The 12703-nt window shown below is 35.5% G+C and overlaps 1 long non-coding RNA gene across 1 annotated transcript; it reads left to right on the top strand.

Moving 5' to 3' along the window:
• The first annotated feature begins 1731 nt into the window (after nucleotides 1-1731).
• Nucleotides 1732-2794, top strand: LOC134163747 (uncharacterized). The gene is made up of 3 exons (XR_009964828.1): nucleotides 1732-2089; nucleotides 2611-2649; nucleotides 2729-2794. It is a non-coding gene; the product is annotated as an uncharacterized LOC134163747 (long non-coding RNA).
• Nucleotides 2795-12703: the final 9909 nt, after the last annotated feature.

Here is a 12703-nt window from a genome sequence, read left to right as displayed (position 1 = left end):
ATGGATATGTTTTTGTTGCATTTTTTTGGTTACAGCTTGTAGGTCACTGGAGGGAAAAATGAACAAATTGATGGATTTGGTTATGTGTGAAATGGATATGTAACAAGGGAACTAGAAAATCTTTTACATTTCCAGAAATCAGAACTCCCAAGCTACCATATAATACTCCATTCCAATTTCATTCAGCTGTGATGGAGGGAAAAATTCCATAACATTGGTATGCACTTAATTGTCACAGGAAGATAAAATTACAAAGTTTAGTAATACTGTAAAAATGTGTGGTGTTATGCAAAAACTTAAAATTACATGCTCTCTAATGTAAAATTATTACACTACAGAGACTCGCAAAAGCTTTCAAACTACGCAGTATAATCTCACAGTTAAGAGCTTTAAGTTCTGGTTAAGAAAGAATAGAATCACAAATGCCATTGCTGTCAGGACCAAACAGTACAACAGACTCAAGGTGAACTTTTATGTGGGTTTTGGACACATTTCCTATGCTAATGATGTTGATAAAAGCATAAGACATAATAATTGTGTTTTCCATGCACAGCTAAGGTAATAATAGCAAAGCCAGAACAAAGGAATGACCATTAATATATGGACAAATAGATATGCACAAGTCACTGACACCTTCCAACCAATGAGAGAATAAGAAAAGTCAGATGCTCACTCTCCTGAATTCATCAAGCTAAAGCCATATATCTCCCATCTTATCAAGAATACCACCATCCAAAGCTTATCTGTGGAAAGATTTGATTGCAGGAAAAGACAGACTATTCAAGAACCAAATAAAATGTCAAAAGGCTAACGGGTACCTTATACTGAATGTTCTTGTTTTCCAGCATGATAGCAGGGACTTACTGGCCAGCAGAGCCATTTAACACAGAGCCAGCTGATCAATATGCATTGCATGAGCAGGCACTGGTTTGGAGTTCTCACTCTGTGTCATTGAAGAGATTAAGCAAATCCATGAACAGAAAATATGTATTCTGGATGACACAGACCTAATACACTTTGGCCCTTTGTGGTCCCTACTATGAAATTCTAGGACTCCTCAAGATTATCCACTGAACTGCAAAGTAGATCCATGCTTTTTCAAGCTGGTGAAAGCAGTGAAAAACATGTCCCCTTGACAAAATGAACCAAATAGCATTTCTGAAAAACATGTGATTATAATCAATATAAAGAAAATGTAGTTCACCAAGATCCAGAAATTCAGGCTTGTGTCTAAAGTGTCCAAATTTGTCGTCTAAATGACAATGGCAATCTGCAAAAAATACAACTACTTTTTAAACTTGTGGGCAACCAGTTGTCAAATGGTGGGCATGCATAAAGATACCTAAATTTGGATAGTTATCTTACAGGCAAAAAAATTATTTAAAGTCCTAGTCTAAGATGTGAATCATGAAAATCTTCACAAGGGACTTTCATGTAAATAACCCTCTCTGTATTTGCACTGTGCCAGGAAATGCAGCACACCCGAAAGATAGGTACTGAAAGCGCCATCTGGAACCTTGGAGTTTGGAGAACTTTCATTGTGAAAATTGTTAAACCGCAACTCTGCAGATTTGATTCACATTTTAGGGGAATGCAGCTGTTGTATTTTGGTTATCGTACTGATGTTTTTCTCTTTATTTTCTGTTAAAGTTGTCAGAATTTCTAACAACATTTGAATAATTATTTCATGAAACCTGTGGATCTGTCTTCTATACTGCGGCATTCCAGGCAGGTGTCCTGATCACTGCCCTAAGATCAGCTACTCTGTGTCACTCAATATTTCAATTCAATTCTAAATGAAGAAGCTGCAAAAGGGTATGCAAGGGAACAACTTTTTTTTTTTCTTTTTAAATTTACTTTTTCCTTTTTGTCATTTTTCAGGACCAGGCTTCTTGGGATCTTTTCTTTTTGTAAGGAAACCATGAAGGTTTAACCTGGAACTGTGGCTTCACTGAGTTCAAATGATAGTGGGCTGAGTTCACAGGAGAAAAATTAAGTGATGTTTACGAAATAGACCACTTCTGGCACAGGACATCAGTGAGAAACAAATGGTTGGAGGATGGGAGAGTACACAGGTGAAGCATTGTCTGTAATTGCTCTGACCTTACACCCTGCTGGTTTTGCTCACTGTCAGAATAAAAACCTGAGGTAAATTGACTTGTGGTCTCATTGTGCATGGCCCACTTTTATATCCTTAAGATTAAGATGGTCAATTGACCAAGACCATAAGAAGACAATTTTCTGAGCTTCCAGGTCTTGGCCAGTATGAGCATGTTATCTCAATTCCTCTGGCCCACTACCTTTTCCAGCTCTCTGTTCAAAGGCATTGATCAGAGTGCTCAAATGACAAGACAACGAGTGACAAGGCAACGAGATCACTAGAAGAACCTGAAGTGACGGAAAAGAACGTGACACAATTAGAATTATTTTTCTAAAGCACGACGAGAAACACTGATAAAGATCGCAGAAAGCTTTTCATTGCAAAAAGAAAGGGTGAAGAGGTGGAATGCGTAACTTAAAACATAGTATTCCATTCTCAGTGCTCTGAAACTGTAAAAGCTTTTATGAATAAATGCTAAAAAATTTATGCTGCCCTTTTTCCCTTTCTAGTGTCTGGATAATTTTGGCTAAGGGCCTGGAAAATAAACTGTAATTTATTATCTATTGGCATCTTGGATAGAGTGCTTTGTTATTTTGCTTAGTTGTTTTTCACTTTTTTTCATGGAAGAAAAAGGAAAGATTGTCTTCTCTCCTGTAATACTTTTGGAAGAAGAAAATGGTGTTTTTTTCAAGGTGATACACTTTTATTTCATAGTTGAATGCCAAATTATGAATTAAACTTGATATTTTGTTTCATGTTCATTCCTGATGAAAGTATGTTTGCTATTAAACACCACAGCTTTCTGTGAAATTTAATTTCTGTTGCAATCTCTAAACATTGCTATACAGAATTCTTACCTTTATGAATAAATTCATGGACTACTATACCTCACTTTTTCATATCTACAAAGAAGGGATAATAATACTTATCTATGTGACAAATGAGATAAGCAGTTTATTTATTAAAGTTTGTAAACTGCTTTGAGATCATTCAATAAAAGTTCCTATGCAAGGAGCAAAGTAATAGCAGCCATATCATAAAAGAAACTTAACTTTTAATTTTGCCAAAATTCCCTGGGTGAAAAGTGAACTCTTTAATGAGATTAAGGACATGTTTGAGATTGGCAAATTTATAAAACATCCCCAGTGGATACAAACATGTAAAGTTGTTTGGCATAACTTTTTGCAATTTCATTTATAAATGTAATTGGATATTACGAGACTATGAATAGTGGAGAAATGCAGTTGGGAGTTCCAAGTCATGAATTACATGTCATATTTTATCACACAGACATAAGCTGCTGTTGTTGTGGCATTTGAATGTGTTTTTTTTCAGGTGATTTATTAGCATGTGTGAAGTATTTGACTAGCATTATGCTTATTCATTAATCTCATAACAGCCCTTTGATCATATAGTAACATAATGAAATAATTGCAACACTGATTTAAATGTGTATTTTTTCCTATCTGAAGCAACCCTAATATGCCAGAACATTTGTAATAAGTTTTTAAAGTATATGAAGACTCAAAAGTATACTATAACCTAGGATAAAGAAGTATACCTCTGACTGGTTATTAGTTTTCCCTGTGTGGACGGATGGAAAGTAGTACTATGCTGTTTCCTCCTAGGAATGAGAGGTGGGTCTCATTTGAAAGGAACCCTCATTGTCTGAGATTACCTAATATGTGTTTTGATTGAATAGTTCTATGCTACCCAGTTATGAACAGCAGCCTCAGAATAGCAAGACTGGATCCATTCGCATTTTGACAGTTTTCTGTTGATATTTTTTCCAATCTTCAGAGCAAAAAATTTAAGGAAACAATTTAAATTGCCATGCAATAAAAGTCTACAGCTTTTGAGTATTTGCAACTTTCATTTGCTATAAAATAAGTATTAAATACTTTCAAGCATCGTTACACCTAAGAGTTGTCTCATACGAAAAGAATAAAATTAAGATCCACAAGATCATGACCCAAAGCTGTGTTATTTATATATACCTATCTGCAATATATCCTATAAACTTAACTATGATTGTTCCTGTGCCGTGGCCAAATGTTGTTTCAATGTACAAAAATAAGTATAACAACGATCTTGCCGGATTCCAACACTATTATTATTAATAACAGTCCTGATGTTAATAGTCATGCTAATCTTGCTGTTTTAGCAGGAAAACAATCCTGGTCTTAGGAGTAATTTTGCAACTCAGGAATCCAGTCTTGACCTCAGAATCAGTCTACGTCTTTAGGGTCAGCTGAATTGTGCCCAGGGTGGATTTAATGCTGGCTCCGTCTGACACAGCTTTGAGCAGCAGTAGTCTTTGTTCCTGTTCACAGAGTCAGGTGCCCCAGCTGGCTGGCTCAGATGCTTCTCCTGATGCTGAGTGTTGGGGTGAGGGTGAGATGGCTGCTTGTCTCACTTCTTCATCAATATTTGCTCTGTCAGAGTTGCAGAAGGCCTTTTTGTCCTCTTAGTCTAGACACCAGAAGCCTGAATATCTTCTTACACTCTACCAGCATAAAACGACCTCAAAATGTTCTTAAGTTACAGTGAGCCATATATTTACTCCCAGTTTAAGGTTCTTTGTAAGGCTTGCTGCCAGAGTAGTGTCAAATGTAAATCAGAACCAATATAAAAAAGGGTTCATTTAACATACAGTGCTGAGTAGAAACTAGAAAGTTTAGAATTAAGTAACAGTTTTTTTTCTCTCTTACAAGACTTTCATATCAATTTATGTTCTGATCACTAATGCATGCCCCCGTGTTATTAAGGGAGTATATTGCCTCCTCAAGATGGTTTTTTCCTTGTTCATAGTTTTAAACAATTTTCTGAACCATATTAGTTTCACTGAAAAAAATAACATCTTTTTATATAAAATTACAGAATTACATTAAAAGAGGAAAATAATTGCGATCATAGAAGGGAATTTTTGAATTTGCAGCCACTGTTATTATCTATCTGACTGTGTTACTCATTTACAACAAATGTTATAAGATCATGTTTCATGGTATGACTTGAAGGCAGACTACAGTTTGGTCTTTAGTCTTTTGTTATTAACAGCCTTGTTAATCTAGCTGGATAATTGAACAAAGAAGCTGAGATCTATATGACAATGGGAGAGGGGCTTTTTTTCCATGGTTTGTTAGACACACATCAAATCTTAACAGTGTCCCATGACACCAGCTTGTTGTAAATGGATCTAAATACAGATTATTTTCCATCTAGTTATTCTAACAGGATTCCTAGAGCTAATTGTCAGGCTTTAACTCCTCTGGGAGATTCTGTAGTCCATGCCTCTTAAACCTTGCAGCTAGTTCTGTGTGTATTTGCCCTCCTTCCTTCCCAGTGATTAATATCAATTTCTTCATGGGACTCGTGGTCTTTTCTTGGCTTGCCATCGTAAGAGGGTAAAGTATATTAAAAAAAAAACAAAACACAAAAAACAAAGAAACCAAACCTCTTAAAAATGTGATTTTATGACAATTTACACTCTTCTTTTGAAAAGACATTTGACCCTGATGTCAAGTCTTTAAGAAGACAACAAAATAAAGCATTTTTAGAAGTCATTTCTTATCTCTGAATTTACTTTTGCTTTTAATTGTTGAAACTGGGAAGAGTTCTCTTATTTTCTCACTTTCTGTTTCTTACATGAGGGTAATGCATCCTCCTGTGACAAAGAACGTGTCTCTTCCTGCTGTCTGCCTTTGGTCTCTCATTAAAATACCCAGAATCTCTTTTTAATTGTGTGTCTCTTATTTATTGTATCATAATGATTCATCAGCTGTTCTGACACTTGATTCCAGTAAGACAAATTCACATAGGCAGTACTGTGTGATTGTTTCAGAATTTGTTCAGTTTAAATATGAATCCTGATTGCCTTCCACCATAACTACCAGGTGCAAAAAATTTTCTCAGATATATTTGAGGAGAAGGTTGTGGAAAGGTTCAACATGAGATGAAGGAGATCTGTGAAGGAATTCCCAGGAAGTAATGAAAGACAGACTGAGGCAGACAGATCTGCTCCATTACATCAGATAAAGTTTAGAAACAAAGGGTTTCATAGGTACTTAGTAACAGCTACCTTCAAAATATAAAGATACATCTTATTTTAACCTTGTCTTAAGTGGTTTTATTCCTCCACAGACTTTGGGGAAAATGTTTGTTCATCATTCAGATGACCCCTATATGCCTGTTTCATTACCTGATTTTTTTCCCTTTTCAATATAAGGTTGTCTTTTTCCCATTTTATCTGATTTTAAAAGCTTCTTATTTTTAAATATTTTCCTAAGGTTGCCTTTATTGCAACTTCAGCCCATTTATCTCCAACAGATACTGGAAATATTTTCTTACTTTCTTCTTTCTAGTACTGTTATATTAAAGCCTGTTATCAGGTTTACCCTTTGTCTTTTCTACTCTAGTCTTCTAATCTGCTCCCTTCTGGTGTCTGGTCATGCCTTGCAATTGAATTCTAATTTTGTAGACTGCTGAGGAAATTTCAGATCAGCTGTTTGGATAATCAACAAGTCTTTAGTACCTTCTCTTCTAAAAGTAACTAAGGGACATAACATACTTCTGCATCTTCAAGTCATAGATTCTTAGTTCTTTAAAATTTTCATTTCTGAAATAAAAGGTTTCTTCTATATTTCCATATGTGAAATTTTTTCATTATGTTGAATTAAGCCTGCTTGCAAGCTGTCCTGTTATTCTCACATTCACAGTCAGTTCAGCTGTCACAGAAGGCAGATGTAGGCACTTTCCTTCGGTTTGTATCATCCACATTTCACATCCAAACTTTCCTTTTATAATTTTGTATTTCTTTGATAATCAATATTATCCTGTAGTTTGTTTTTTGTTTGTTTTTTTTTTTAATCAAAACAGATGCTGAAAGAGTTCTCTGCTGTAAACTGAGACAGGAGGCCAAGTAATTCTTAGATTTCTTCAGGTGTATTGGTGATTTCCTGTCATTGATTTGGCTTCATTCTCTATTCTTTGCTTCCTTCTAATTCAAATGATTTAACCACTGTTCTCTTCCTGTCTATGCAGTGGCTGTAGAAGCAGACTATGTAAAACGTCAACAGTCTTTCAATCTTTCTCTTCCTTTAATACAGTTTTTCAAACACAAATCAATTACAAGTTATTTTCTTCCCAGCTAATTTATGTCTGTGACTAGTGTAATTATATCCAGGGGTGCTATATCACAATCTTTTCATAGCAAAGATGCATTTAAAGGCCATAACATCATAGATTTACTGACCCCAACTCTGATTAGAAAGGAATTTGTTATAGTACTTATACCAAATGAGTCTTGAGATAGACAATAGCCACTTTTTACCAGAGTTCAAGATTTTGTTGCCTACTTTCTCTAAGTCTATGCAGTAGGTGTTTTTATTCCATAAATCACTCATTTTTTCCCTCCATCTTCTTGCTTGTTTGTGATATCTGTCTGTACTTTTTGTCTTTTATTTACACCTTTTTTTTTTCTTGAATATATCTGTTACTTTTAATTCAAACATTGAAACATTTTGTATCTCTTGCAAGTAGAATCTAGATGGCAATCCCTATTAGGAAGCAAGGTTTCTTCAGACCATTGCATCATACCCAAATGAAGCAACTATAGAACAAGAAGGACTAACTCACTGCTCACTAATGCTGAGAAATTTTGTTACAGTTATGAGGGCACACTTTGGCCTCACAAAGTTGATAGTTTATTTGGAAACACATATCCTCCTTTTTTTTCTCAAATATTGGTAATGAGGTCTCAAGGGCTTTGCATCCATTTATTATTTAGCCGTATTAGAGAAATTCAGTTATGAAGAAGTAGTTATAGCCTGTGAAGCTCTGTCTCCTAGTTTTGCTGTTTCTCCATTTAAACTTTGTTCAGTCTTGATATTTTCTCTGCTCTTCAAACTTAGCTAATGGCCAGAAAGAGTATATTAACAAATCATTGCTAATTCAGTTATTTCTAAGGGATGCCAAAATGCAGAATGCTGTACCTGCGGGAAAGAAAGGGACAGAAAAGGAAAAAAAAGAAAAAGGTGTCTATTGGCCTTTTCTCTAAAGGACAGCATTGCAACTACAGACTGTACTGATAATATTTGACTTCTCTCATTACAGGAAAAACAGAGACATGAAAAATTTTATTAAAATAAGTAACTTTCCATACTGCTCTTGCTTCCTTACATCTGGGCATATTAAAAGCCAGAGGTAAATTAGTTCAAAGCTGTTAGTGTTAACACCACACCAGTTCTTACATTGTGTTTCCTGATCTGACCAGGTTGCTCTAGGTCTTGATCAGTCTCATCTTGGAAAACCTCCAAGGATGGAGGCTGCACAGTATCTCCAGGCAGTCTGCTCCACTGCTTACTCTAGCATTGTCTCCCTTCTCAGTGTCAGTCCAGAAATGTGCCATATTTCCCTTTTGTCACCAAGAGAACAAAGGCTCTAATGAGGGTTTGTATTAGAAGAGCAGTAAATCTGCATTATGTATCTAGGCTGGGATCTGACCTTACAGGGGTGTAAGAAAAGGCTCATCTGATCCCCAGAGTGCCATGGTCACAGCTGGAAATGAAAGCCTGAAAAATAAACTTTATGGTAGCTACTAATATTACAAATTGTAGCACTATGGAATAAATCACAAGAGCCATGAAGCACAACATACGGTACCTTGTTTTCAGCCAAATGATTTATTCATGAATGTTCATAATTCAAATGATTGGCCATGAATATTCATGGATACTCCTTTGTAACCAAATATTGTAAGGAAATCTAGGCTAATTACAACAGAGGCTGTTTTCTAGCATTTGCATAGTGGCAGTGGCAACATTTTGGAAGCTGGAACTCCTTTCTGGAGTCCCAGCTGTAACTACTTCATGTGATTGAACATGTACAGAGGTCAACAAAGCAAATATGCCTGTATGTAGTCTGCTGGCATCTACCCAACCTATTTGTAGAATATGCACCATTAAACCATGAATATTACATAACTTACTGCCAGTAAAATAGTAGATGTTCATGCAAGAGCAAGCCTTAAGCACAAGTAAGTCAAGCGGCTTCTGGGCTATGTTCCAGTGGGCACAAAAGGTCAATTTCTGCTCACAGTTACATTAGTGCAAATTCGCTGATTTCAATTAAGTTACTTTGGTGTGAATATAAGCCATATTTGGTCCTGTCTACAGATATGTAACTCGCAAACTGGCAATTTTATTTTCCAGAAACAGCGCTAAGAAAGAAATTGTACCATGATTTCTCATCTGTTCCCAGTGACACCAGCTCAGGTTAAATATCTCATAAATCTGGCATTCCATTTTTAATTCTTTTCTCAGAAACAGCAGCAGGAAAGGATGTTGCTTTTTTTTTTTTCTCTCCTCTCTGTTCCTCTCCCTTAAAAAAAAAAAAAAAAGAAAGAAAAAACCCCTGAGATCGGCATGGAGCTGTCTGCAAATATATCTTGAAAGATCTGGAAGGGATGTCTAGCTTTGACATTAATGAGAAATTAAAAGGAAGTGTGGGACAATTCTAATAGCTGGGTCTTTGTTCATCTAGAGAATGACAAGCAGGTAAGATCCTTGGTGAGTTCTTAGACTCTTAGACAATTCTGAATTGGTGTTCTCAGTATCATAAACTAGATATTTTCCCCCAACTGTTATTGTGTCTAGACCAGATCTACTGATAAGCTGACCTAATTTAAAGATACAGAAGTGAGGAGTCATTTCTCTTAAGGTTGACATCTACGAGTCAAGAACATATATATGATCTAGTCACCTGAGGTATAAGCACCACCAGGGTGTTATGCACAGAACAGATTTCTAGAGCAGGAGAGATGGATGATTAATAAAATTAGTTTCTAGATAATAAGAAAGCCCAGGTGTAGACGTCAATGCTTACAATACCCTGCATGGATTGTGATTATGTCACCTACTAACCTGTTCTGGGATACATTGCTGATGGAGCCTTTTAAGCTTTTTATGAACAGAAATTTTTCAGACCGTATATTATTCCTGCAGTTTTCTTCTGAACCTCCAAAACTTTCCAGTATAGTTAATGAAATATGAACACTGTCAAATAAACACTATTTTTCCCACTAGTGTTGTAACCAAAATTAAATACTATTTCTCTCCACAAAATTTTATTTTCAGTTATAGTGTTTTGTCTAGTGTTTAAATTCATTATGGGTTTGGGTGTAAGACTGTCTTTGTTGTTTTCAAAACTTTTGCTTTCTGGAACATGGTCCAAAATCTTTGTTTCCCAGGTATATTGGGACGCTTGAGCTATCCTCAGCTGAATTCCATTTTTTGTTTAATGATATTTCTGGGTTACTAGCCAGTTTCTATCAAATGCATTGTGTGCAAATTTGATGTACACATCAAGACAACAGCAACAGAAAGTGTCTTGGCAATTTGTGTCAGGTCAAATAAATTAACTTCCTTTTCTAATAACTAGATTGATATAGAATCATAGAATCATAGAATAGTTAGGGTTGGAAAGGACCTGAAGATCATCTAGATCCAACCTCCCTGCCACAAGCAGGGACACCTCCCACTAAAGTAAAACTATAGTTATTACACAATTATGAGGAATGAACAATTACAAGAAACAGGAGGAAAAGATCTCCATTCCCCTTAACTTCTTGAAGTTTTGAAGGAACAAAGTGGAAGTGAACTTTGTCTGTCAAGGATGCATGTTAAACCAGCACTAAAGTGCTAAAAAGAAAAAGAGAAAAATAAAACTGAACAGAAGATAAAGGAAGTACAATCAACATAAGCACAGCAGGACAGTCTTTGAGTGCCTTTGATAAGAAAAAGGGTGCTCTTATTCCAAGCTTGTAGAACAGCAGTTCTGCTCAGTGCTTGATTTATATTGTGCCCTTCTATGGAATCAATTGCTTGAATGCTGGCAAGATCTCCATACCTCTCCATTAAATGTAAGACCCACTGTGCTACAGGGTACTGATTAACATGGAGAGGAGCAGACAGTGATGCCTGAAAATACATTGCAGGCATATTTGTAAAAATCTAAAATCATAACTTAACAAAAAACCCAATTAGTGCCTGAATATATTCTCTATTTTCTCTAGCTGTGGCATTGCCATTGTTAAAATAGATTAAAACTAATGTATAATTCCCAGAGTGTAAAATGATATTATAAAATAAATATTCTAAATGAACTCTTCTTTGTCCCATATTTGCAACCCAAGATGTGGAAATACACTATTGTATGGATTATAAATGAAGATCAGCTTGAATTTGTGAAATTATTGTTATATATATACTGCAAAAGAATATTGAAATAATATTTTTCCACTCGCATACATATGATATATTTCTGATGAGTTGAAATTAGTCACTTCAATTATCCTTTTTATTTTTTCCCCTAGCAGATTATACTTGGTATTTGGATGCATTTAACTAGAATCATTAATGTATCCTTTTTGTACCATAGGAAGCAAAAAAGGGGCTATGCTTTTTTATATCTTTTACTCCTTGAAAGAGGATTTCTAAGTAAGTATTAGTGTCTGGGATCCACTGAAACATGAAATTACAGACATTTAAAAGAAGACATGAAAAGCATAATGTCATTATACTTCTATAAAACCATAGTTCTGGGCTTCGATATTCTTCATCTTATTTTTAATGTTTTCATTACTTCAAATTTTATTTTTGCATTTTTATTTTGCATTTAATGGTTTTGATGTGTGTATCTGGGGAGTGATACTAGTTCTTCTAGTCCAGTCACTGTTCTCCTGTGTTATATCACTTTAAAAGGATGCCAAGAAGCAGCAAGCAGAGTGCCTGCATACTTGTTTTGTCTAATCTGGAGCTCTTTGAATCTGACTGATTCTCCTGTAGAATTGCAAAATTGTGATAGACTTGTTCTCTATAAAACTAAATGAAATTTATGAAGTTGCCAAACTGAGAGCAAGACTGGACTGGGTCAGTGAGTAAGCAGTGGAGAGGTAAAGATGGATTCACATTTTGTTGTCTAGAGTTATCTCATGTAGGTCTGAGTTTCCAGATTCCAAAACAATCTTCTGGCTTTTTTTCTGGTAAAATTTAACAGTGGAAAGTCAAGACCTTGTAGATGGTTTTCCTCTGAGTTCTTTAATGAAATAGTGCATACCAACCTCTTCAAACCTCTGCATTTGGTGGGTGCCTCGACTGACACACTTGCAATTCTCAAGCATCATGAAGGAATAGTGCTTGAATGCTATTAGTAATGCCAAAGACTGATGTAAATACCTCTTATGTGACTTCATGGTGGAAAGAAAAACAACAAAACCCCAACATTTTTAACAAGGAATATTTACGTAAGACACCAGGAAAAAAGGTATTCTAATAGAACAGATTGCTTCAGGATTTTGTAAAGCTAATTGATGTCCTTAAGAAAGAGCTGGGCAGCCAAAAGACAGGAATGAAATAGGTAAAGCCGATCCTGCCATGGGGAAATGAGATAGCTTAGAGTCTAGGATGTCTCCCATGATTCTGAAAACATGAGAAGGAACCAACTGTGTTTTAGACCATCCTACAGAATAATAATAGTAGACAATTACAGGCAGTTGCTAAAAATTCAGATGTTTATTTTCAAGACAGTTAGTAAAAAATTTTAACA

The sequence above is a fragment of the Pezoporus occidentalis genome, unplaced genomic scaffold (assembly GCF_034315485.1).
Source record: "Pezoporus occidentalis ecotype Australia unplaced genomic scaffold, CSIRO_AGI_Poc_V1 ctg206, whole genome shotgun sequence".
In the NCBI taxonomy this organism is placed as follows: Eukaryota; Metazoa; Chordata; class Aves; order Psittaciformes; family Psittacidae; genus Pezoporus; species Pezoporus occidentalis.
Note: the sequence above shows the minus strand (reverse complement) of the source record. Positions and strands in the feature narration are given on the sequence as shown.